The sequence below is a fragment of the Pleurodeles waltl genome, chromosome 4_1, assembly GCF_031143425.1.
Source record: "Pleurodeles waltl isolate 20211129_DDA chromosome 4_1, aPleWal1.hap1.20221129, whole genome shotgun sequence".
Taxonomy (NCBI): Eukaryota; Metazoa; Chordata; class Amphibia; order Caudata; family Salamandridae; genus Pleurodeles; species Pleurodeles waltl.
Window position 1 is genome coordinate 688,066,650 of NC_090442.1, and position 26,639 is coordinate 688,093,288.

Consider the following 26,639-nt stretch of genomic DNA (forward strand, 5'->3'; position numbering starts at 1 on the left):
TAACTCCCATAACAGTGTGCCCCAGTGTTCCTTTTCAATGTTCCACCCAATGCAGGCTCTTTCAGAACACTGTTTCACTGTATCATCCCCATTAGTGAATGGAGGGACAACTCCTTTTGGGTGTTTAATATTTAAGGATATTTCTTTCAATACTTGGATGCTGCCACCAGAGATGGATGCCAAGCCCAATTCTTTTCTTTGCAGGTCTGTGTCTGTGGGTGCTTTACAACTGCTGTGGGATGAGGAGCTACCCTCATCCCCCATCTCCACAGGATCTTCATCGTCCTCGGATGCATCACAATTATCAGCTGTCGGATGATTTCTTTCATACTGGGCCACCAGAAACCTAGGTTTCTCTATTTTGATGCTTTTTCTAGATTGAATCTCATATAGTCTGCAGAGTCCCCTGAATTGGCCATAGGTCTACGCCTCATAAGATTCCAGGTTGAGCTCCTGGGTTCTTGTAGGGACCTAACCAGGGCCCTAACAATTACTTTTGGAAATTTTGTAAAAGAAATTGTTAGTCATTTAGAAAGTCAAAAATAATTATCTAAAGACAATTTAGAGAGTTATTCCTGTGTTCCCACAATTGAAAAAGTGGTATCAGCAAATGCAAATTCTTCATTCCACTGCTGATATACCAAATTTAGGAGGCTGGCCTTCTATGTAGTGTGCAAAACTAGGCACACTGTGCAGGGGGTCCAGACAACCACACGCTGGTTTCCAGACAGAAAAATTAGACCACCTAATGCTCCAATTTTTTAGGTAGTTGGTAGAGCATTTAGGCAGTTAATCCAGGAGGTGTGCTAAGCATTTGTTGTACTCCAAAATCACTTGACATAGGGTGGGATGGGGTGGGAGCGGCAGGTCACTGAATCAAGATCCTGCTCCCACTCACAAATCATCTCCAAGATAATACTGGGGAAAACGGTATCTGGCCAGGACATCTTGATTGGATATCCCAATGAGGTTTATAATTTGTCTAAAGATCTTCTCTACTCTCCTCCTCCTCCTTCTCTACAATTGATCCTGTAGCATGGCAGGGGTCAAACCGACAAATACATTCAGCGACATGCTGCAAGATCTGAAATGGTTTTGCTTATGTCAGTTTTGCTTTCATGTATACAGCAAGGCTGGGATTGGGTGTGGACTGAGGAGTTTCAGCTAGAGCTGGGATGGGCATGGTAGGTACTCACACAGGTATTTCCCCATGCATTTCTGCCTGACCCAGACTGATTGGGGATCATCAAGCCCATGTGTGAATCATCCGCACTGAGTGTGGATGATGTGGCCTGAGTCTGTATGATCTGCCCCGACTGCGTACATAAAGATACTACTCGTAACTTTCCTTTGAGAATATAAAAGAGTCATAAACTTATACTTATGGTCTAAACTTAAAGTTTACCTTTGTGGATCAGGCCCTTTGATTTTATCACAGCTAGACATGATTCAGAAGTTAATCAAATGCTGGCTGAATATCAGTCTGCCTTAAATTTCGATTTTGACAAAATTGCTCCATTAAGAACCTGGACAAATACTTCACACAGACCCTGGAATAGCACAGAGCCTGAATTAGAAAAAGCTGACTGTAAGAAGCTAGAGAGACAATGGCATCGGACCTGTGGTCTAGATGATAAAGTTGCATTTAAATTTGCACTTTCGATATATGATTGGAATATCAAAAATTACATTAGTGAGCAAAATGATCAGGTGGCAAAATCATCTAAAGAGTTGTTCAAAACACTCAAGGATTTTATCCATTTCCCTGCCTGTTCCCAGCGACTTTCGGCCATGCAGGAAATATTCAATTACCTTGCAGATAATTTCAATGGCAAGATCATGCTAATATATAAAAAAAATTGTCAGTGAGCTGCACCAATACACCACCATGTAGTTCCTCTCCTAATTCCAGTAGTTATAGTTTGGAAACATTTCAGACCTTTTCATTGGAACAAATACATGAAGTACAGGAAAAGGTGAAATCGGTCTCTCCGATGGACCCTTATCTGCTTAGAAGTTTTGTAGCACTATTAGCTCGACGTATCGCTCCAATGCTTAGATCGCTATTCAACCTATCTATCGAGACAGGGAAAATTCCCTTAGTCTGGAAATCAGTGCAGATTATACCCATCCAGAAGAAGACGAATGTAGATCCATCAATTCTCTCAAAGTATAGACCCACCTCATTACTTCCTCTTCTGGGTAAACTGCTGGAAGGTCTAATAATAAATAGCTGCCTAATTATCTTGAAGTAAAAATAATTTTGAATCCATTACAATCAGGTATCAGAGTCAAGCACAGCACCAAGACAGCATTGGTTGCTATGACTGATATCATCAGGTGCTTTCTGGATGCTGGCACCCCAGCCATGCTCATGGTCTTAGACCTATCTGCAGCATTCAACACAATGTCACATGCCAATATATAGCAAGCATTAAATGAGATAGGTATTTCTGGGTCAGCTCTGACTTGGTGCCAGGATTTCTCGAAAGACAAAGTACAGGACCTCTCACCAGGAACTTTCAAATCTAGGCCCAGGCTGGTTGACATAGGGGTACCCCAGGGTTCATGTTTGAGCCCTCCTCTATTTAATATTTTTGTGGCACCCTTGGCCAAAGCCTTTGTGTTTGAAATCCTTTTGTATGCGGACGACAGTCGGTTGGTCATCTCCTTTGATGAGTACATTGACAAAGTGAAAGGTAGCTTTTCTAGCTGTATGAAAGCTGTAGCAGGGTGGATATTTGACATTTTTTTCAGCTTAACCAAGGAAATAGAGAGATCATTCTTTTTGGGAAAACTTATCAACTGTGGACTCCTGATTGGTGGCCTTAGACAATGCCTCTATTCCTAGCAAAGTAGCAAAAAATCCTGGTGTTAGGTTAGAACAGGAGCTTACAATGAAAGAACAAGTCCAGTCTGTAATGGATACCTGTTTTTACATGTTACATCTATTAAGGAAAGCTTTTCTATTTCTACCTTTGGCAGCTAGAAAGACCCTGGTACAGGATCTTATTGCGAGCGTGTTGGACCATAGTGATGCACTACTGGTTTCTGCTAATGAGTCATTACTGTGCAAACTACAGGCCATGCAAAACAATGCTGCATGACCGATCTGTAATCGTCCTCCTAGAACGGCCTCCAGTCCTCTCCTAAGATCTCAACACTGGCTGAATGTAAAGAGAAGAATAGTATTTAAAATATACTGTCTAACCCATAAAGCCCTACAAGGGAAAGATCATATTTACATGTGTCAGAGGCTTATATGCTATTTTCCCACCAGAAATTTGCCTTCCAGTGACAAAGAGATACTGTCTGTTCCTTGTGTATGTCAAGCCAGATATGGTGGAAGAGCCTTTTCCTACTTGGCCTCCACATTTTGGAACTAATTGCCAACTCTGTCCAAACATGTGCTATATTGGAAAGTTGATTTTTGTAAGGGCAGGTAAGTACCTACACCTAGCAATAGGCAACTAACCCCTATTTAGGTCCAGTTAGGTCTTAATAAATTAAACCAAGCGCAACTCTTGGTAGCTTGGCAACGCGCGACAAGCCTTAACTTAGGGGACAAATTTGTAAAGCATTTTAAAATCACAAAACAGTAAATAAGTAAACTATAAAACACAATAAAAATCCAACACCAATGTATGGAAATAGATTATATTTTTATCTTTAAAATGACACCAAAATGATTAAAATCGTATAAGGGGAACCATTTAAAAAAAAAAAAAAAAAATTATGTTTTCTAGCGCATAGAAGAAACTAGCACTCAGAGAGCTAAAAAAGGTCACATTGGGCAGGGACAAAATCCAGAGTTCACGCCACCCACGAGGTAACGTTGTTTCATTTACTTTCAGAATTGTTTATTGATTCAGGAAAGTGATTCACAGCACCAGTCAAGGGTTCAGAGGCTCTGGTTTGCCTCTTGGGGTCTAGGACTACAACTCCCATAATGCACCTCTTCATTTATGGAGTTGCTCCAAACATCTCCAAACTACTGAAATCTTCCGGAGACTGAAGTGTCCACAAATTGAGACAAGGTTTCAGAACCTCTGAGACGCTCCATGGGAGTTGGGACTACAATTCCCAAAATGCATCTGGTCAGAATCCTCAAATGGCCACTGGACACTGGTCAGCTGGGCTCTGCTTACAGGACTTGATGCCAGGGACTCTGGGCAGCTCCCTTGTACCTGTCCTGGAGCTTCAGAAGCAAAGCAAAGTCTTTTTAGTGGTGAAGCCCAAGTGTGCAGCTGGTACACTCCTTTAGAGTCCAGTATCCAGGTGCAAGTCAGGGGTCCAGCAGGGCAGTTTTTCTTCTTCTTTGTCTTGTTCCTTGTAGGGATCTGAGGTGTGGATGCAGCTCTGCCATATTTAACCTTGCTCCTGGGGTGAAAAGCAGGGGAGGGGACTGTCCAATCATGGGCAGGCTCCTTCCCCCTTTGATGGTCATGCCTGGAAAGTGTGGCAAAAATCAATCCCTGTGAGCAACATTCTTCAAAAATCCAATGAGGCTGAAGCTGATTTTTGGAGGCTAGATCTAGCTGAGCCCACCCCAGGGTGGGGCTAAAAATCCTAAACACACCCCTCTCGTACCCTCTCCTAATCTAATCAAGTGGCACCTAATTGTCTAGGGTTGCAGGAAATGGGGGGGGGGGTCCTGATCTGCTCCAAATGTCCTTCCCTGCATTTGAAGAGCCGCTTTGCTCCTCTCCCCCACCCTGTTTCACCATCTGCTCAGACAGATCTCCTCCTCAGGCACATTCCTTGTGTTCAGCCCATGCCACTTGACACCTCATCAAGGGAGCCTGGCCAGGCTGACAGAGGCTGTCCAATCAGAGAAGGGCACCACAGAGCTGAAGTTGGCAACTTTCATGTAGATTTTTAAAACTCTTTACCTGAACTAGTTATATTAAATCCAACAATGGCAAGTTGTGGGATTTATTAAAACAATTAATTTGATACGAAACTCAAGATATCTGACTCTTATGAGGACTTTGTTAACTAAAATAATGTCTCACAATTTTAGCCTATGGAGGCCATTCACTACAGTAAGGGAAACATGAATTTGGCTATTTTACCTCACCAGGGCTTATGAACTTGTTTTTATAAGGTCCCTGCTCATACTTACATGGCAACCAACCCTAGGGGCACTTAAGACACACCTTAGGGGTGACTTATATGTAAAAATAAGGTAGTTTAAGACTTTGGAAGTACTTTTAATTCCAAAGTCGAATTTGCATATAACTTTAATTTAAAAGCAGCCAACCTTTAAAATGAACCTTGGCACCTCAGCAGTGTACCTTTGGGTGCACCACCTATGCTAGGATCCCTCAACCAACATGCCCTACCATGTACTACGTACTTATAAGTAGATTGATACAGTCAATTATAATTAGTTTAATTTGCATACTCAGTTTACACAGAGCACAAGCCCTAGGACTGGTTAGCAGTACCCAGGGCACCATCAGAGTCAGGAAAACACCAGCATAAGGTGAAAAATGGTGGCAAAATGTTAGGGGGGCTCTGCAATCAGTCCTGTATTCTCACAGGCTGACTACAGCAAATTCAAGAAACTGCTAAAAACGCGTCAGTTCTAGTGCTTGTGCTCAGCATAATTCAGGTGGACAAAACACTGAGATACCCCGTTAGGGTGATTCATGTGCAATATCAAAATAATAATAATATTAATAACAGTTATAATGCACAGTCGGAGAAGGGTCTGACCTGGCTATGTGCTGCCCCCACCCAAGCATGCTATCCATTGTTCAAGTTCATGTACCTGCTCCCTCATTACAGCCCTGTGTGGCTGTTGTTCTGGTCCCGTTGTTCCTACCTGCCCAAACAGATAGCTTTCTGCCCCACCCACCCCTTCCATACCCCTTGTTGTCTGAGTCCATTCACCAGCGCCCTCCATCCTGCCCTGTATTGTCCGATGTGCTGCCACTGTCCTCCTTTTAGCTTGATGTTCCTTCCCACTCCTCATGCCCTCCAGTGACAATGTATTTGCCCCTACCTTTCTTCCCCCTGCTGTCCGATGTCTGTGTGCATGCCCCGGCTCCCTCCTTTTTGCCCACTGTGTTCCATAGACCTTCCACTGCCCCTCCTATATACTCTAAGTGTTTTGTGTTCTGTTGAGCTGTCACTGCTTCTCCCACCTGCCCAGCATGGTCCGAAGGCTGCTAAGTGCCCCTGCCACCTCCACCCTCCATGTTTGAGTTCAATACCCCTATCGCCTCCTTCCTATCCCCCATGGTCCATTTTGCTGCCACTCCCTTCTGCCTTCCATGCTCTGTTGTGCTGCAACTGTTCCTGCTGACTGCTCTTCATTGTCTGTTATGGATCCCCATTCCCTGCCCTCTCTTGTCTGTTTACAGACCATACCCCTCTCTTCTATCCTCCATGATTATTTGTGCATGCCCCTGCCCCCTCCCTATTGAACACCATGGCTGGTTTGCTGCCACTAACTATCCCACTTGCAATGCATATTGCTTCTATGCTGCCACAGCCCCTTGCCCTGAGGCCTCCCCACCTTCTCTCTTTTGTCTGTGTGTATACCATTATAGTCTCATGTTGCCCTCCATGGTGTGCTGTGCAGTGCCCATCCTACCTGTCCTCCATGGTCATCTTGCTGCTCCTGCCCTGCACCCTTGCCCGATTCCCTCTGTTTTCCATGTGCATGCCCCTATCCCCTCTCTTCTGACTTGCTTGGTCAGTTGTTGTGCCCCTACCCCTCCCTCCTACCCTTTGTGGGTCACTGTGCTGCACCTGTCCCTCCTCTCTGTCTGGTATGGTCAGCTTGCTGCCTTGTCTCTTTCCCCTCTGCTCTCCGTTTTCCATGCGCATGGCCCTGTCCACTCCCTATTGCTTTCCATAGTCTATTGTGCTTTACTGCTGTCCTGCTAGCCATGGATGTTGTATTATGCTGCTGCAACCCCTGACACCTGCCCTGTAAGATCAGTTTGGTGCTCCTGCCCATCTCCCTCCTGCCCTCTGTTTTCCGAGACCATGTCCCTACCCCATTCCTCCTGCCCTCCATGATCCAAAGTACCATACTTTTTAACATTTGAAAAAAAAAACTGGGGAACTGATTTTGCCCATTGGCCTACAATGCAAAAGAGGATATTTTAGGCAGGAAACAGATAAAACAAAGCTCTCTTTGGCTTAAAAACATCAGGAGTTTCCTCCCTGTATTGGGTCTTTTGGCATGTATGGTTGGAGTGCCACTGCCTCCTCCTTCTGCCCTGAATTGTCTGTTATATTATCACAGCCTCTCTTGTCTGTCCTGCGTGGTTGGTTTGTTGCCCCTGACCCCCTTTCCGTTGTGCTACCACTGCCTTACCAATTGACCAACATGTTCAACTTTTTGCATCTTCACCCACATCACTGTCCTCAATTATCAGATTCCATGCCCCTGATCTGTGCCTCCACACAGCATTCTGATGAACAACCTGATTGCTAACATTCTGTTTAAATTTCAAAAGTGTTCCACACCTGATGTCATCTTGATGTAATCAAAACTGTAATACCTAAAGCATTTCCCTTAAAAATTAAAAAAATGAGAGGGGCTTATTCCCATTGACAGTATGGTTAGTGTTCTAAAAAACAAAAATAAGGACATATTTGTTGAGCTCTCAAATAGCAACAAAGCACTTTTAAATTAATTGCTATATTTACTTTTTTTTAATCCAGTTGAGCACTTGATTATTTGTTACATTTAAAGGAAAGGACATGGCATTACGGCCTGAGCTGTAGACTTTGCAACTGGGGAACCAAATTTGTGTGTCGGGGGCAGCTCGGCATCCAAATCATTTCATCTTCCCATGCCTAAAACCAAAATGAATGTGCCCTTGTGTAATGTAACTGAAGCTCACGTTAAGTGTGAGAGGATGGCTCTGACTATGTGGTCTGCCCTGATTTTTTGCTTTTGGATCACCTGTGCTAGGGCCTTTTACTGTGAGGGAGCCCTGTAGTTTGGGACTTCCCACAGTAAGGTTAGGGTAAAATGGACTGTACATGCTTACCGCTGATGCCGCCTAGTGAAGGAAAGACTGCTGTGATGCAGCAAGAGTAGGAGGCCTCGAGCTGGTTTCACTTGATCATGTGTGCACATGCATGTGTACCTGTGTGAGGGCTGCGAGGGAAAGATTCCTGGTGTGCGCAGCCCAAGAACTACGCTTAGGTAGCCTGGCACAGAAGGGACTATGCAGAGTGGGTGGTGACCTGGAGTAGGCCTCATGAGATAGGTGTACACATATGAGGAATAGTCCATGTGCGTACTGTCTTTTCACTGTAGGGACATTGCATTGAGTGCCAATTTCAATGTGCTTACTGTCGTTTCACTGTAGGGACACTCCATTTAATGTCAATATCAAAGGATGGCATAGGGCACAACTCCTGCCCCCTAGGGTCCACAAAGTCCAGAATCACACTAATGTACACCGTAACCTATATGAAAAGAATAATGCAGTAGGTTACAAAGGCATCGTTGCACAACTTATGGATCATCCATGAATGTCATCTTTCTCTGACTCAGCTCAGGATTAGGGCCAATTACTCCTCTGGCCAGCTGGCTGAGCAGGTCCTTGCATCAATTAGCCATCTGTCAACCTGTGCCAGGAAATTGGCGGAGAGGTCCTTGAAGGAATGTCAAGGCGGAGGGGCAGAGCACAATTACCACTTACTCCTGAATGACACCATTTTGAACTATCCCAAAAAACTGTGCAGGAAGGAGGGGGAAAGGGGCAAGGAAGTGATGTGGCACATTTGGATTGGTCAGAGGTGCAGGCCTGCTGGACACTTCTGCCTCCACTCAAAAGGTTTTGGACAGGGGAGGTCTATCTCTCTTGGCTGTCCTTCACTGCAGGACACTTGGATTGAGGAGGAGCTTCATAGACAGCTGGAAAGAAGAACACCCTGATAGCCCACTGGTGAAGGTACTCAGAACCCGTGAGGGACATGCCAGGGCCAGGTAAGCTGACCCCCTTAACGCCCCTGAGGACGAGTTGAGGGAAAGACTCGGCTGGTACAAGGAGTGCGCACCACCCAGAAGAAAAGGAAGACATCCAGATGAAAGGTTTGCAAAGTGAGTCAGTGGGACTGGCCCCTTATACTTTGGGAACCTTCTAGGCCAGGAGGCCTAATGGAAGTAGTCTTGGTGACACAGGCTTGTCACCAGAAGTGAAATGACACCAAGATCATAGAAATTGGCCCTTGGGGCCCCAAGATATCACCAGGAGACTGTCTACGACCTTTGACCTTCTCTGAGCAAACAGCGAAGCACGTTTGGCTCCACCGCTCCTCCAGACTGGGTCCCAAAAAGAAGTAAAGTTGCGGGGGCCGACGTGCCGCTGTGAAGGTGCTGGACGGGGCCCCGTATCCTATCCCTGTACCCCACAGGGAAGTGAAGCCGAGGGATGCCATCCTGCTCCTCACAAAGATGGCTGTCAGCTGAGGGAGGGACCGGCAGTCAAAGACAAAGCCGGGGAGCACTGTCGCACTCCCCAAGGAAATGCCACAGGGGCCCCGGATCCCATAGTATGGTCCGCAACAAAGATGAAGTTGAAGGGCGTTATCGAGCCCCATGTGAAGATGCCCAGAGGGTCCCCGGACACCATCCAGAGGCCATGTGAAGAGGAGAAAGTCGGGAAGCACTGTCATGCACCCTTTGAAGGTGAGGAGGGGCCACAGACCCCATCCCAGGGCCCAGATGGTGCAGGGAAGGAGGGAGAGTGCTGCCGCACTTCCCCAGATAGCCTGCCCAGCTGCAGCAGCTGCACGCATCTGCCCACAGGAGTGGGCAAACACAATATGGCATGCCAGCTCCCACGACAGCCCCTGGAGGTGCTGGCCTGGCAGGGAGATGGCAGGAGCGGCCTGAGGTGGGCTCTTAGTGCCGCACCCCTATGGGGGACCACTTGCCTTGTGTTGGGGATGTCCGGGTGAGACTGGGCACCCCATGCAGTGATGAACAACTTCAGCGGCATTGCAGCCCTCCCCGGCGAAGCACCCCACCCCACAATGCCTTGCAGGCACCATGATTTGTTTTGGCTCCTCGCCAGCTTGTGGTGGCCCCAGGAAGATTGGGCCACCACAAACAAAGTGATCATGGACTGGGGCACCCACCCCACAAGAGAATTATAACCCTCCAAGGGTTCAATGTGTCTATCAAGCTCTCCCGACTGGAGCTTTTGTTCTTTGTTGGTTTTTGAACCAAAAAAAAAAAAACAAGGAACTGCACCCTCTATGAGTGAAAAGATGTATTTGCAACTGTTTACAGTACTGCTAGCCTGTTATGCTAAAGGATTTTCGGAATTGGGTGGTCCCTGTTTGGAAATTGTATTGTATTGTAATAGTATTGTCACAATTCACCCTGGGCTTACCGTCGAGGTTGGAGAGAGGTGGTGAGCGGCCCCGGTTCCTGCAAGTCCTGCTCTGGCCGAGGTAGGGGTGACCCCTTCCGGTAGCCACAGTGCTGTTTGACAATAGTAAGCCACTACAGTCCGTGCCCTCCAGAAGGAGTCCCAGAGGAAAAACCCCAAAAGGGTAAAAAAACTTCAACAGGAACTCCCTGAAACAGAAGGAGGACACAAGGACATTAGGACTTAAGATTCTGGAATTCAGGAGTTCTGGAGATGGAAGACAGATCAAGAACAACTGGTGTCACAAGAGGAAACCAGCCAGAGCGTGACTACCACCACAGGAGTGTTGCAACGGAATGAGAAGAAAGAGCCTCTTAAATACCCCTAAACAGGAAGTGGAAAACAGGATGTAGTAAAACCACCATCTTGGTTTGGGAAAAAGATCAGAACTAGAATAGAAAACATGCTCCTAAGATAAGGGAAAAATGCATGCAGGGAAAAAAGGAAGTGAACAGCATGCTGGGAAGGGGAAAAGCATGCATAAAAATTATCCATGTGCATGCATACGGCTTTTGGCCGTGTAAAAGGTAAGTGGTGGCAAGGATGGTTCCCCGGGGAATCCCTGATGTGTGTTAGTTAGTTAAATGTGCTGCACGCGCTGAGCGCGCTAAGCACGGCAAGGATCGAGACCCGACTTAGGGTTCTCTATCCTGCCACGTCTGCCCTGGAACAGGCGGCCAGAGAAATGGGCCGCGGCGTGTGCTGCGACCCTGAATCTGAGCCGCAGCATTCCGAGCCGTGGATTTCCCCGCAGTCTGCCCGCGGGCTGCCGCGTTCCCTGTATGTTGTGCTGCAGCGGCCCTAGGACGCTGCCGCGGCGCAACAGTAGGTCCCCCCCCGAGGCCCAGGCTTGTGAGTAAAAAGTCGGAAAAATCGACGGACCAAAAGAGGGGCATGAACTGAAAGGGCATCTTCCCAGGAACACTCACTCATAGGGTAGACTTTCCAATGAACAAGATATTGAAGGCGCCCATGGAAAAACCGAGAGTCACAGATTTCCTGAACCTCGTATTCGGGTACATTATCAATCAGCAGAGGGGGAGGAAAGGAGAATTGTCTATGAAAAGGATCAGGAAGGTAAGGTTTGAGTTGTGAGACATGGAACACAGGATGTACAGTATTTTCCAAGTCTGGGGCAAACGAAGACGCACCGACAGAGGATTGATCTTCTGGAGAATCAGGAATGGACCATAATAACGAGGTTTAAATTTGTTCTGGGTAAGTCGGAGAGGCAAAAATCTAGAGGAAAGCCAAACCTTATCGTGGACCTGATACTGTGGAGCCTCACAACGTTTCTTATCAGCCATCCTTTTCATGCGTGACTTAGTGGCCACAAGGTTAGAATGGATAACAGGTTGGACACCCCGTAGTTGCCAAACATAGGAGGAGATGGCAGGAAGATTAGAAGTATCTTTCAGGGGAGTTGGAAAAGCCTTAGGATGGAAACCGTAAGGCCCATAGAAAGGGGAGACTTTTGAGGCACTGTGTATTGAGTTGTTGTAGGAGAATTCTACAAGTGGTAAATAGGTAGACCAATTACTCTGCGTAGCATTGCAGAAGCTGCATAAATATTGTTCGAGGCCTTGATTTAGTTGTTCCGTCTGCCCATTAGTTTGAGGATGGAACCCTGATGATAAGGCCACTTCTATTCCCAGGGTCTTACAGAATTGTTTCCAGAACCGGGAGATATATTGAGGACCCCGATCTGAGATAATGACCTGAGGAAATCCATGAAGCCGAAAGATCTCTTGCCTAAAGATTTGGCTTAGTTCCTTTGCCGTTGGTAGTTTTCTTAACGCCGTGAAATGTGCCATCTTAGTGAAGGAATCAACTGTCACCATTATTACTCGATTTCCAACTGAGGAGGGGGTTAAAGAGCACATAAAATCAGTGGAGATAGTGTGCCAAGGACCTGGGGGAACAGGTAATTGGCGAAGTAATCCTACTGGTTTAGTACGGGGTGTCTTGGCTTGTGCACATATGGGACAGGATGACACATATGTGGTCATTACAACATTGGCGGTGAAAGGCGCTTACTGCCGTGCAGAAGACCGCCAAAACATCGCCGCCGCGGCGGAATTCCGCCACAGCTATTATGACACACATCTCGGAATCCGCCGAAATTCAGACACCCACACAAGTCCGCCACACCAAAGGTCAGTGATAAACTGGCGAAAACAAAACCTCCACCTCCACGCCAACAGAAACCCGCCCATGCTATTACGACCCACGAATCCACGCGGCGGTCTTTCAACCGCGGTATTCCATTGGCGGTACACACCGCTCAAAATACACACACATCTCCAAAACACTGCCACATTGGACAATTCAAAATACACACACCTGATACACATACAAACACCACTCCCACACACCCAACACAATATAAAACACACACCCACATCACCCACAAACCCCTACGACCAAAAATAATTCACGAAGGCCAGAGAGACAGCACAGATTAGACAATCCCACCACACAGAGGCACACAAAACAATCACCAACACAACATCCACGCACAAAACACCACACACCACTATACATCACCACACTCATCAACACATACACCATCCCACACATCACCCACACCACCCCATGACACGCCAAAGACACCCCCGCTTTTCTGAGGAGGAGCTCAGGGTCATGGTGGAGGAAATCCTACAGGTAGAGCCACAGCTATTTGGCTCACAGGTGCAGCACACATCCATAGCCAGGAAGATGGAGCTATGGCGCAGAATAGTCGACAGGGTCAATGCTGTGGGACAGCACCCAAGAAATAGGGAGGACATCAGGAAGAGGTGGAACGACCTACGGGGGAAGGTGCGTTCTGCGGTCTCTAGGCACAACATCGCGGTTCAGCAGACTGGCGGCGGACCCCCACCTCCTCCCCCACAACTAACAACATGGGAGGAGCAAGTCTTGACCATCATGCTTCCAGAGGGCCTCGGAGGAGTCGGTGGAGGAATGGACACTGGTAAGTCAATTCATAACCTTCATATCCCCCGCCCTACCTGCATGCTATCACACCCCACCCACCCTCCCCCCCTCCCCTATCACTCCAAATCCTCACTAATGTACTCATAACACAAACCACACATCCCAACACCAAGCCCTGCATGACACAACTAAGCATGGACACCCAGCACTAAACCATGCTTACTGCACATACCCACAACACCCACCAACCATCATCACCCAACCCCCACACAAGAATGCTTGCACTGGGGGAGACGGTCACCCACAAATTGCACACCATGACACACACACATGCAATAATCATGTCCTTATGCCCCAGCAGGATCACGAAGGACCGTCACCACCCCGGAGGGTCCAGACAACTCCACTCCACCCACCAAAGAGGCCCACAATGAGGATAGCAGCTCTGCCCTACTGAATCCTGATGACCAGCCCGGACCATCGTGAGCCTCGGGACAGTCGGTTCCCCTTGCACAGGCACAGCCCAACACTGACCTTCCACCCTTTGGTAACACCAGCACAGCACCCACCCAGCGGGCCCAAACCTCCGTACCCAGGACAGGTCAATCAGCGGTGTGTCCACCACTACGGGGAACCCAGGGTAACCCACCACCCCAACAACAACAGGGACCTGGGGGCAGTGGAAGTGGGCACACGGTCCAGGGGACGGAGGCCCAGGAACACAGGGGAACTGGGAGGGCTGCTGTGCGACAGGAGGCGGACAGGCCAAGGGAACCCACTCTCCACGAGGCCCTCTCCTCCATCATGGGACCATACCACCACTCCCAGGAGACGATGGCGATGGTCCTGGACAAGTTTCAGGAGACCCTGCGTCTGCAGGAGGAACAGTATTTGGGGTTCAGGGAGGAGCTCAGGACCATCAGCTCCGCCTTGGGCACCATCGTAGGGGTGCTGAAGGACATACAGCAGACCTTGAGGGACACCGTGGCACTCCAAGGGGCCCCTGACACTAGCCAGGACGATGAATTGCCCACCACCTCTGCCAGCGCTAGTGGACAGGACGCCCCGCCACAGGACCACCACACCAGCACCCCACCCCCTGCAGACGGACAACCACCACGCAAGCGGTCCCTGAGATCCAGGAACAGGACAGAGCAAGATGGCAAGACCCCCGCCAGGAAATGAGACCACCCTGATTGTCCTCCCACTGTTCCACTTTGTTACCCTGTCCATACTTTAACTGCCCCAGCTCCACTTCCTATGCCCAGATGGGCAGTGCACCTGTGAGACTAATAGACTGGAATCTGCCATGGACATTCCTCCACCATCCCCACTCACCATTTGACAACCCCCCTCCATTTTTGAGCACTTCAATAAACACCCTTGAACCACAAAAAAATCTGGAGTCAGTCTATGATTTTGTAATATGTATTATCAATGACAGTGTCAAAATGCGTTTCTATTTGTAAAGGCAACATACCTATGTCACACATCACAAGTCCTTGAAGGATGCATGCAGATGACACACGTTGGTAACCACACCTGTGAAACCGTAATGGAAAGGAACAACTCAGTTACCAAATAATGTTATGAAATAACACACAGGATAGAGGAAGACGTGTGACAGTGAATGTAATTTAAAAAATGAAAATGTTCTCACCTGTGTGTCACTGGAAATATTGCTGTATGACTGACTCCCTGTTGTCGTTGTCTTCTTCCTCAGCTTCCTCCTCATCACTGTCCACAGGCTCCACAGCTGCCACAACACCGTCATCTGGACCATCCTCCTGCAGAAAAGGCACCTGGCGTCGCAATGCAAGATTGTGAAGCATGGAGCAGGCGATGATGATCTGGCACACCTTCTTCGGTGAGTAGAATTGGGAACCACCTGTCATGTGGAGGCACCTGAACCTGGCCGTCAGGAGGCCGAAGATGCGTTCGATCACCCTCCTAGTCCGCCCATGGGCCTCATTGTACCGTTCCTCTGCCCTGGTCCTGGGATTCCTCACTGGGGTCAATATCCAGGACAGGTTGGGGTAACCAGAGTCCCCTAATAGCCACACACAGTGCCTCTGGCGTTGACCCATCATATCAGGGATGCTGCTATTCCGCAGGATGTAGGCGTCATGCACTGAGCCAGGGAACATAGCATTAACCTGGGAGATGTACTGGTCTGCCAAACAGACCATCTGTACATTCATAGAATGATAACTCTTCCTGTACACCTGTTCACTCCTGTGGGGGGACCAGAGCTACATGGGTCCCATCAATAGCACCTATGATGTTGGGGATATGTCCATGGGCATAGAAGTCTTTCACTGTAGCCAAATCTTCCACCTCAGGGAAAATGATGTATCTCCTTACGTGTTTCAGCAGGGCAAACAAAAAACTCTGGACAGCACGTTGGAAAACATAGGCTGGGACATCCCTGATGCCATGGCCACCGTTGTCTGAAAAGACCCACTTGCAAGGAAATGGAGCACTGACAGCACCTGCACGTCAGGGGGGATTCCAGTGGGATGGCGGATTGGTGACATCAGGTCTGGCTCCAACTGGGTACATAGTTCCTGGATTATGGCACGGTCAAACCGATAGGTGACGATGACATGTCGCTCCTCCATTGTCAACAGGTCCACCAGCGGTCGGTACACCGGAGGATTCCGCCATCTTCTCAAATGTCCCAGCTGATGGTGCCTAGGAAGGACAACAGCGACGACCGAGTCAAATTGTAGCAAGGTATGTACCCACAGTTACACAGAAGACGACGCCAAACACAAAACCCTTCCTGCATGTGTGTTGAGTGTAGGCCTAGCTATGTGTGACGCAGAAGTAAATGAAGCAATGTGGGTCCCTGAAATGGCGACTGCCTGACCTCTACATTGGGACAATGGGATTGTGGGGTAACTGCATTGGCGTTGCACACCGTCGCGGTAGGCGGTCATAGACCGCGGCGCAATGCTGCATTGGTTAACATCGGACCCAGGAGCCAATGAACAAGTGCGCCGGCGGTGACGATACGCACCGCCGCGGTCGTCACCGCCATTTTCTATCTGTTCAATCACTAGATACCTGACCTTTGACAGGAGAGGACCTACACTGCAAGTGCTGCTGTGACCTCGACCTGGAAGCGACGATGGCTGCTGCATCTGGGGAAAGGGCCCCTGCCTTCACTGCTCAGGATTTGGAGAAACTAGTAGACAGGGTCCTCCCCCAGTACACGCTACTCTACGGTCCTCCAGACCAACAGGTAAGTACACAGGGAGCACGTTGTATGGGCTAGGCCTGGGTGGAGAGGGCTGGTTGTAAGAGGGAAGGGGGCAGAGTTCGGGGAACATGATTGCATGTACCAAATGGCAAGGGTAGGGAGGGGGGACACTTACATCTACGGTGCAGTTGGTAAAGGCTTCTCTTCTTCCCTTGTGCATGTCTTGTATGTCAGCGCCCACCAGAAGAAGGACATTTGGCGTGCCATCGCCAAGGACGTCCGGAGCCTGGGGTCCCACCAGAGACGGGGCACCCACTGCCGGAACAGATGGGAGGACATTTGCCGCTGCACCAAGAAGACGGCGGAGGCTCAGCTGGGGATGGCCTCCCAACGTGGGAGGGGTGCCCGTTGCACCATGACCCCCCTGATGTTCCGGATCCTGGCGGTGGCCTACCCTGAGTTGGATGGGCGCTTGAGGGCATCACAGCAGACACAAGGGGGTGAGTACAACCTCATTCTGCGGAGATTACGCGCAGTGGAGGGGTCTGGTTGGGGGAGGAGGGCTGTGGGTGTAGCTAGGCCAGGCAGATATACGTAGACTAGGCCCCTCTGTAATGCAGGCCATGTGGCACTCTACCCCACCGCAGTATAGTGCCAAGTACAGGTATAGATGCCCCTGTGACATCCATGTGTGCAGATGTCCACCATAGCCATGAAGGCCAGATCCCAGGAATTGCATCTGCAGAGGCCAGGAGAACGGCGTAGTGCAGGGGGCAGCTGTGTCTGTATTGTCCACCAACGGTAGCGGTATGCCATGCACTCAACCTGTTCTTCTTCTGTCTTCCCACCCCCCTCTTTTTGTGCTTTTCCTGCTATTTTGTGCATCAGCATCATCAGGCGGAGGTACAGTGGCACCGGAGCACGAGGGAGCTGCATCCCACATGGCCATGGAGGGCCACACCATGAACTCTGAATGCACCAGTGGGGCGGAGGGCGAGGGGAGCTTCACGTCGGCCATCGGATCACCAACCAGCGACACAGACTCGTCCGCCGATGGGAGCTCCCTTGTGGTGGCGGCACCATCTGTGCGCCCCACTTCTACAGGTACAGCCACCACCTCCCCTACCAGCACCGCCCTCCCAGCAGCCCCTCAGCGTATGCCCCGTGCCCGCTCTCCCAGGAGGTTGGGCATCACCTTCGCCCCAGGCACCTCAGCCCCTGCCCCAGTCACCCCTGCTGCCCTCAGTGAGGAGGCCATTGACTTCCTCAGGTCACTCACTGTTGGGCAGTCTACCATTGTGAATGCCATCCAGGGTTTAGAAAGAGAGTTGCAACACGGTAATGCATTCCTGGAGGGCATTCATTCTGGTCAGGCTGTCCTTCAGCGAACTCTGCAATCTCTGGCCTCAGCACTGATGGCAGCCATTGTCTAGCATCCCCCCTCCAACCTCCTCCACCCAGACCCAATCCCCTGTACCCCAGCCCATCCCAAGCACACCTACAGACCAGCTTGCACACACGTCAACACCCAAGGGAAGCTCTGGCAAACATAGGCACCACACAACCCACAGGCACTCAAACAAGCATCACACACATGCAGACACACCAACAGCCACTGCCCCCACTGTGTCCCCCTCCTCCTCGTCTGCCTCCTCCCTCCCAGTCTCGTCTACACTCTCACCTGCATGCACTACATCTACAGGCAGCAGGAATCACACCAGGACACCAAGCAACACAAGCCACTCACCTGCACTCACCACCTCCACTCCCATTTACACGTCCCCTGTGTCCTCTCCCAGTGTGTCTGTGACGCCCCCACCCAAAGTACACAAACGCGGGCACCCACACACCCAACATCCATCCACCTCACGACAGCCTCCAGTACCTGCACCTGCACCCAAAACACCTAAAGTGACATCTCCTACAACCACCTCTTCTTCCTCCACTCCCAGACCCCCTCCAACTACCCATCCCAGTGTTCGTCAGAAACTGTCCCTCTGTAAAATTGACCTTTTTGCCCCCACCCCCCCTCCAATTCATCAGTCCTGTCATAGCGCCTCAGCCAAAAAGCCTCCAGTACCAGTGGTGCCTGTTCAAGGTGTGTGGAGTGCACCGGCCACCAGGGCAGGCAGTGTGACCCGGAGCCAAGGCACTGGCAGCCCACCCCCTGTAAAGGCTCTGAAATTGGAAGGTGGCCGACGGGACCGTGTGTAGACTCCTGGAGGCACAACAACTCACAGGGGTTCCAGGGGGATTGCAGAGTCAGCTGTGACTCCTCCAAAGGTGGGGAAGGGCCAGAGGAAGTCTGCACAGCCTGGTGTGAGCATCACGGCGGAGAAGGGCGGCATCCTTCCCAGCGGCCGGGACGCGACCGCCAGCACCGTCGTCACTGGTCAGGAGACCACCGCCAGAGTCAGTGCCCAGGAGGGCCCAAGTATCGTCACTGGTCAGTAGACCACTGCCACAGTCAGTGCCCAGTAGGGCCCAAGTATCGTCACTGGTCAGGAGACCACCGCCGGAGTCATTGCCCAGGAGGGCCCAAGTATCGTCACTGGTCAGGAGACCACCGCCGGAGTCAGTGCCCAGGAGGGCCCGGCTGCCACAGCCCAGCTGGGCAATGAGGGAACGTCATGCCACACACCAATGCCCAGTCCAGGGAACGTCATGCCACACACATATGCCCAATCCAGGCAACGTCATGCCACAAACCAATGCACAGTCCAGAGACCGCCATGGCAAAGCACCGCTGAACAGTCCAGAGACCGCCATGGCAAAGCACTGCTGAACAGTCCAGAGACCGCCAGCACCGCTGAACAGTCCAGAGACCGCCATGGCAAAGCACCGCTGATCACTCGAGAACCGCCATGGCAAAGCACAGCTGAACAGTCCAGAGACCACCATGGCAAAGCACCGCTGAACAGTCCAGAGACCGCCATGGCAAAGCACTGCTGATCACTCGAGAACCGCCATGGCAAAGCACCGCTGAACAGTCCAAAGACCGCCATGGCAAAGCACCGCTGAACAGTCCAGAGACCTCCATGGAAAAGCACCGCTGAACAGTCCAGAGACCGCCATGGCAAAGCACCGCTGAACAGTCTAGAGACCCCCATGGCAAAGCACCGCTGAACAGTCCAGAGACCACCATGGCAAAGCACCGCTGAACAGTCCAGAGACCGCCATGGCAAAGCACCGCTGATCACTCGAGAACCGCCATGGCAAAGCACCGCTGAACAGTCCAGAGACCGCCATGGCAAAGCACCGCTGAACAGTCCAGAGACCGCCATGGCAAAGCACCGCTTAACAGTCCAGAGACCGCCATGGCAAAGCACCGCTGAACAGGGCATGCACCGGGGAAGGATGACAAGGCCGCCACATCACGCATCTTTATCCCATGTGCAGCTAGGACAGTGACGGGAGAGGAACTGTCACAGGGAGACTAATCCAGTCTGGGCACCAGTCCCCCTACAGAACCAGTGGAGGCTGTTATCTACTTGCGATAACTGTGGCTTTGCACTCCCCAGGATGGTCCAGTGGGCAAGCCACCCACTGTAGAGACTTGAGAGACTGTGGCTTTGCACTCCCCAGGATGGTCCAGTGGGCAACCCACCCACTGTAGAGACTTGAGAGACTGTGGCTTTGCACTCCCCAGTGGGCAAGCCACCCACTGTAGAGACTTGAGAGACTGTGGCTTTGCACTCCCCAGGATACATCAATGGGCATGGAGCCCCGTCGTGGATCTGGCTTTGCTGTCATCCGGCTGAGGTGCCCCCCCTTCCCTTCCCCCTGAGGTGCCTGTAGTATTTCTCTCTGATGCCCCGGCAGTGTTCTCTCCGTCTGTGGACAGGTATCTATTGTGGGCCTCGCCAATGCATGTTTGGACTAGTGATGCACGGACATTGATATGTGCATATCTACACTACTTCTCGTAATGTATATACATTTGACTGATTTTATGATATATCTGTATATTTTTGAGACATCTATATTGATACATTACAATGTTTGAACTGATTTTGTTTGGTCTTTGCATTCTTCCGGGGGGGTTGTGTGTTGTTCCTGAGATTTTGTGAATGCATTGGTGTGTGTGTTGTACTATGCGTGGGTGGGGGTGAGGGTGGGGGTGTTTCGTGTGTGTGTCCCTAACTTTTGCCTCCCCTATGTCGTAGGTGCAGTACTCACCATTGTCTAAGCCGGCGCCGGCGTTGGTCTTCGTAGATGAGTAGGAATACAAGGGCCGGAAGGATTTGCAATTCCAGCTCCATGGAGTCCTCCTTCCTCGTGGGATGTGTTCAGGTGAGCGTTTTCCCATTGCAGAAACTGTTTCTGCCGTGTTTTTATCCACGGTGAAACCGCCTCGGAAAAGGTGGCGGACTGGCGGGTTGTGATACAGTGGGCGGTACATTGTCTTCCGCCTGTCTGTTGGCGGTGACCGCCGCACTGCTTGTCTGTACCGCCGTGGCGGGCGGTGTGTTAAAGTGGCTGTCTTTGTTGGTGGTTTCCACCATAATTCCCTTTTTTGGTCCGCTGGCCTGTTTGCGGTATTACCGCACCTTTAACACCGTCCGCCAGGGTTGTAATGACCCCAATAATAGTCTTCAGTATCCGCCTTGAGAGTGGGCCACCAGAAGGAGCGAAGCAGAAGCTCTTGGGTAGCTTTCATTCCGCGATGACCTGCGATGGGGGAATCGTGGCACATACGTAGGGCTTCTGTCTTGACTAACTTAGTGGGTAAGAACAGGGCTTTGTTATGGTAATAGTATCCTTGATCTATATGAAGTTGCGGGCACAACTTGTTCATCTCTGTAGTTTCCAGACGGGAATATTCTGACTTGACCTGGTCTAGAAATGCTAAACCAATGATCTTGTTACTTTCAAATAGGTTCTGTACAGGAGAATCACTACACTCAGGGTAACGCCGAGACAAGGCATCGGCCAAGATATTCTGAGAACCAGGGATGTATGTGATGTAAAAATCATATTGACTGAAAAAGAAAGACCATCGAGCCTGCCAGCTATTCTGACACTGAAAGTTTCTCAAGCATTGTAAGTTTCGGTGATCTGTCCGGGCTTCAAAGGGTTCTTTCGAGCCCATCAGGAAGTGTCTCCATTCCGTGCATGCGGTCTTCAAGGCGAGTAACTCTCGTTCTAACACTGAAAAGTTCCGCTCTGAATCGGATAATATGTGTGAAAGGTAGAATACAGGGTGCTCTAACTCATCATCGTCTTTTTTCTGTAGTAAGGCAGCCCCTATGGCTCTTTCGGAGGTGTCTGCGACAACGATGAACTGTTTGTTGGTGTCTGGGTGCCGTAAAATGGGAGCTTGAATGAAGGCTTTCTTTAATTCTTGAAAAGCCAACTCTGCGTCTTGTGTCCAACCAAAACCCTTCCTTAGATTGTCTTTTTTAAGGGTTTGAGTAATGTAACTGGTTCTCTGGGCAAAGTCTGCTATAAATTGTCGATAGAAATTAGCCAATCCCAAAAAACACTGAGTTTCTTTGATGGAAGAGGGGGACGGCCAATCCAGTATACCTTGAACCTTATCTGAATCCATGGCAACCCCAGTTTGGTTAATGCAATATCCCAAGTATTTTACCTCTGTTCGATCAAACTCGCATTGTTCTGGTTTGCAGAATAAATGGTGTTGTCTGAGTCTCTCTGGGACTTGGAGAACATGTTTAGTGTGTTGTTCTGGGTGGACAGAAAATATTAAAATGTCGTCTAGATAAACGACCACTGTTTGCTGTAGAAGATCGGAAAAAATAGAGTCCATGAATCTTTGAAAAATGGAGGGGGCATTGGTGAGCCCAAATGGAATTACTCGGTATTCATAGTGACCGAAAGGTGTTCTGAAGGCGGTCTTCCACTCATCCCCTTCCTTTATCCTTAAAAGATGGTATGCTCCTCTAAGATCCAACTTGGTGAATCTCTTTGCCCCTCTGACAGCTTCTAAGATGTCCTTAATAAGAGGTAGCGGGTACCGATCCTTCGTAGTGATCTTGTTTAACCCTCTAAAATCAATACAGGGACGCAAGTCTTTCGTCTTCTTTGGCACAAAGATGAGAGGAGCCCCTGCAGGTAAAGAGGAGGGAGCAATAAATCCACTCTGTATGTTCTCCTCTAGGTATTCCTTGAGGATCTGCTTCTCAGGTTCTGTTAGAGAGTACATTCGCCCAAAAGGAACCACGGCATCTGGTTCCAAAGGAATGGCGCAATCGTATTCTCTATGGGGTGGCAGTTCAGGTCTTTCTGGTTTCTGGAATACATTGGCATATTCTTGATAATGTCTGGGTACTCCCTGTAGGACGTTAATAGAACATCCCACCCTAGGGGGTGCCGTTAAGAGACTCTTTGGGGACCAATAGTCTCCTGCTAAGTAGCAGTGGTGTTGGCAGAAGTGAGAGGATAAAGAAATGGTTCTTGTTTCCCAGTTAATGTAAGGGTTATGCCGAGTGAGCCATGGAATTCCCAGGATCATAACGTGATGTGGTGAAGAAATCAAATCAAAAGAAAGGTTTTCTTGATGTTTCCCGAATTGGAGACATAAGGTAGGGGTGGTATACTGTACTGGTCCTGAGGCCAAGAGTGATCCGTCCACCGTGTGGACTTGTTATGGTACTTCCTTAGGTATTTGCAAAATCTGTCTTTCCCTGGCCCATGCTTCATCTAGGTAGATACCACTGGCTCCACAGTCCAGCAAGGCCAGAGCCCTTTCCTCCCGGCCATCAGTTAAGTGGAGGATAACAGGTAAAAGGAAAAGAGAAGTTCCTTCCTCCCTTGAGGAACAAATGGAAGGTATTTTGCAATATCCCGTCCTCACCCTTCTCACTGAGGATGGGAATTGGCGTTTCCCAAAGGCTTGGATGGACGGACAGGACATGTGCGAATTAGATGACCAGCCACACCACAATACAGACAAAGTCCTTTCCTTCATCTGTTTTCTCATTCACTAGGTGATAATAGCCCTCGAGCCGTATCGATTTGCATAGGCTCTTCATCGGTAGCACCCTTAGATTCAGGACGAACCTCCTCGGAACGATGAGGAAGGGTGCGGGACGTCACCGAGTGTGATGGTAAGCGACTCTTCTTTCTCCCCATTCTTCACTCATTTAACTGATATTCTATCGTCAAGGTCTGATCCATTAACCCCATAAGATTCTCTATTCTGGCAGAGTGCACCAATTCGTCCTTAATGTCCTCTCTGAGACCCCTGCGAAACAGGGTCACCAAGGTACGTTCCACCCAGGAAGTCTCTGCTGCCAATTGTCTGAAACGAGTGATGTATTGACATACGTCCTGATTTCCTTGTTGAATATAGCAGAGAGCTTCTTCTGCTGAAGACTCAAGTCCAGGGCTCTCAAAAATCTGCTTAAAGGCAGTGACAAAGCTTGAATAATTAGACAAGCTAGGGTCGTTTCTTGTTACTAAAGGAGTTTCCCATGCTAAAGCTGGGCCAGATAGGGTGCTAATCAAATACCCCACCTTGGTCTTGTCTTGCATACATTGTGAGGGGCGGAATGCGAAATAGACCGTCAAGGCATCCAGGAACTCTCTTAATTTGTTAGGATCCCCGGAGAAACGAGGCGTAGTGGCGGAGACCGTAGGAACATCAGTGGTTCTAGAGGCGAAGGCTTGTCGGTACACAGTGTTTTTGGTACGTAGCTGTTGGAGTTCTTGGGCCTGTTGTTGTATAGTCAAGAGCAGGGTTTGGCTTGTTGGTTCTGTACTCATCACTGGACTCTCCATGGTTCCGGACTGCAACTGGAGTTTTGGGCGTTGCAATCTCAACTGTTGAGGTTGGAGAGAGGTGGTGAGCGGCCCCGGTTCCTGCAAGTCCTGCTCTGGCCGAGGTAGGGCCGACCCCTTCCGGTAGCCACGGTGCTGTTTGACAATAGTAAGCCACTACAGTCCGTGCCCTCAAGAAGGAGTCCCAGAGGAAAAAAACCAAAAGGGTAAAAAAAAACCTCCAACAGGAACTCCCTGAAACAGAAGGAGGACACAAGGACGTTAGGACTTAAGATTCTGGAATTTAGGAATTCTGGAGACGGAAGACAGATCAAGAACAACTGGTGCCACAAGAGGAAACCAGCCGGAGCGTGACTACCACCACAGGAGTGTTGCAACGCAATGAGAAGAAAGAGAGATCCCCTTTATACATTTAAAAAGCAGTCACAGACATGGAGGTCTGCTGTCTTCAGCAGGCCACCATCCCTGAGAGTGCTGGGACTCGCTATGGGGTCACAAAATGCGACCCACCTCATTAATATTAATGAGGTGGATCTTTGCGACCCCATAGCGACTCGCAGACGGTGTCTGAGACAACGTTCTGCATCCGACTCGCAATTTCCGATTTGCAAAATCAGATCTACCTACATCTGGCCCTTTGTTCCTCTGTAAATTAAATGTTTTAAGTATTACCAGTTTGATTCAATCAACATGACTTCATATGTACCATACTTTTGTCTTTAGAACACTCTGGGAGGCTGCAGTAGAACACAAGGGAGTCAACCGACAGGCTGCTCCTGTTGGAAGAACATTTTACGGTGAATGTCAGACTTCATTCTCATACATCTGAGAAAGGTAGTATGAATTTACAGAAAATATACTCTCATTTTTGCTTCTGGAGCATCTCCTATAACCTCTATGGGAAAATCATGGAGATGCAGTTTTCTCTCAGACATGATTCATGAAATCCCAGCAGAAGACTTTTTCACAGGGTAAAATCACCTGCAAACACAAGAGAGAATTCCTAAATTAGTATGGTACCTTCAACAAATGATTAATATTGTAAATAAAATCTGTTATCTCCTTTTATACCCTCAAAACCTGCCATTCATTACAATGCATTTCCACGGGGTCCATGTCCGAGAATCCTGTAACAGCTGCCATAGCATGTTAGAAAAGGAAAGTGGTTGATTTTAGAAAATAAATCAGGGGAATGTATTTTCCTTATTACCATATTGAAGCAGAGGTAATGCTTGTTCAGAGGCAGCTAAAATAAAGCCATCAGACGTTTACCACTTGAATTGGGTCTGCTTGCAGGTATGCCTCAAAACACTGTGGGAACACTTCAGGGACTGATTGAGTAAAGTCACAGACTGGGACAAAAGAAGGTGGGGGAGGGAGCAGGAGCAGAAGCATAAATTGACCACACTAGACTAGCAGGAGGGGCAATTGCAGCCAAACGTACCATGTAAGGTAGATGGGAGGAGGGTATGGACAGCAAGCCAACTATGCTACACAGAATAAAGAGGCTGTGGTAGCACAAGAAACTATGGAGGCCAGGAGGGAAGGGCAGTAGCACAGAATTATATTTCTTATCTATAACATTGCTGTAATCTTTGTTTCTTTCACTGAATTTCACCCTAACAATATTTTAATGTTATTTGCCCCAGGGAGGTCACAGTCCCCAAGGCTGCAGAGGGGTCTCATGGGCCCCTACATTTATTTATAGAGATTTTCCCTGGGGGGCTGGCAGCCCCTGGGGCTCGAGGTGCTGCACGGGCACCCTCCTCATACATTAAAAGCTGTATCATGGAATGGTGGTGGTCCCTGAGACTATCATAAGCCCTAGGAGGGGGGGCATGTGCCCCTCCTATATTTATGTTATGATCCTAGGACCTGCCAACTACAGGGCAGCAAAGAAAAAGCTCACTTTCTTTGACTCCTGGATATACCTTTGGATAAGTACACTGTTTTTGTTTAATCACACAAGTAAGTTAAAAAACCATTGTATAAGGGTGTTGTGTTTGTTTGATTAGGCATGCACCAGTATTTCTTTGTACTTTAATTTGATATTTGATTTTAAAATTTTAAAGGGTTGGATGGGCTTGATCTTAAGGTTGGGCCTAGTTATTATTCATTTTACATTTCATTGATTTTTCACCTTTTGTAAAAGAAAACTGATGCACAGCTCAGTACCTTTTCTAAATATGCGTAATATTTGCAAATTTATTTTAGTATGTGGTCTAGATTTCCAAAGGGTCACTTAGCCAGTAATGCAGTAATAGTAGTCATCAGTGCATGAAATAACCGTTTCAGTGGTATATATTTTTAAAACGTCATTTAATGCAGGGATGGCATTT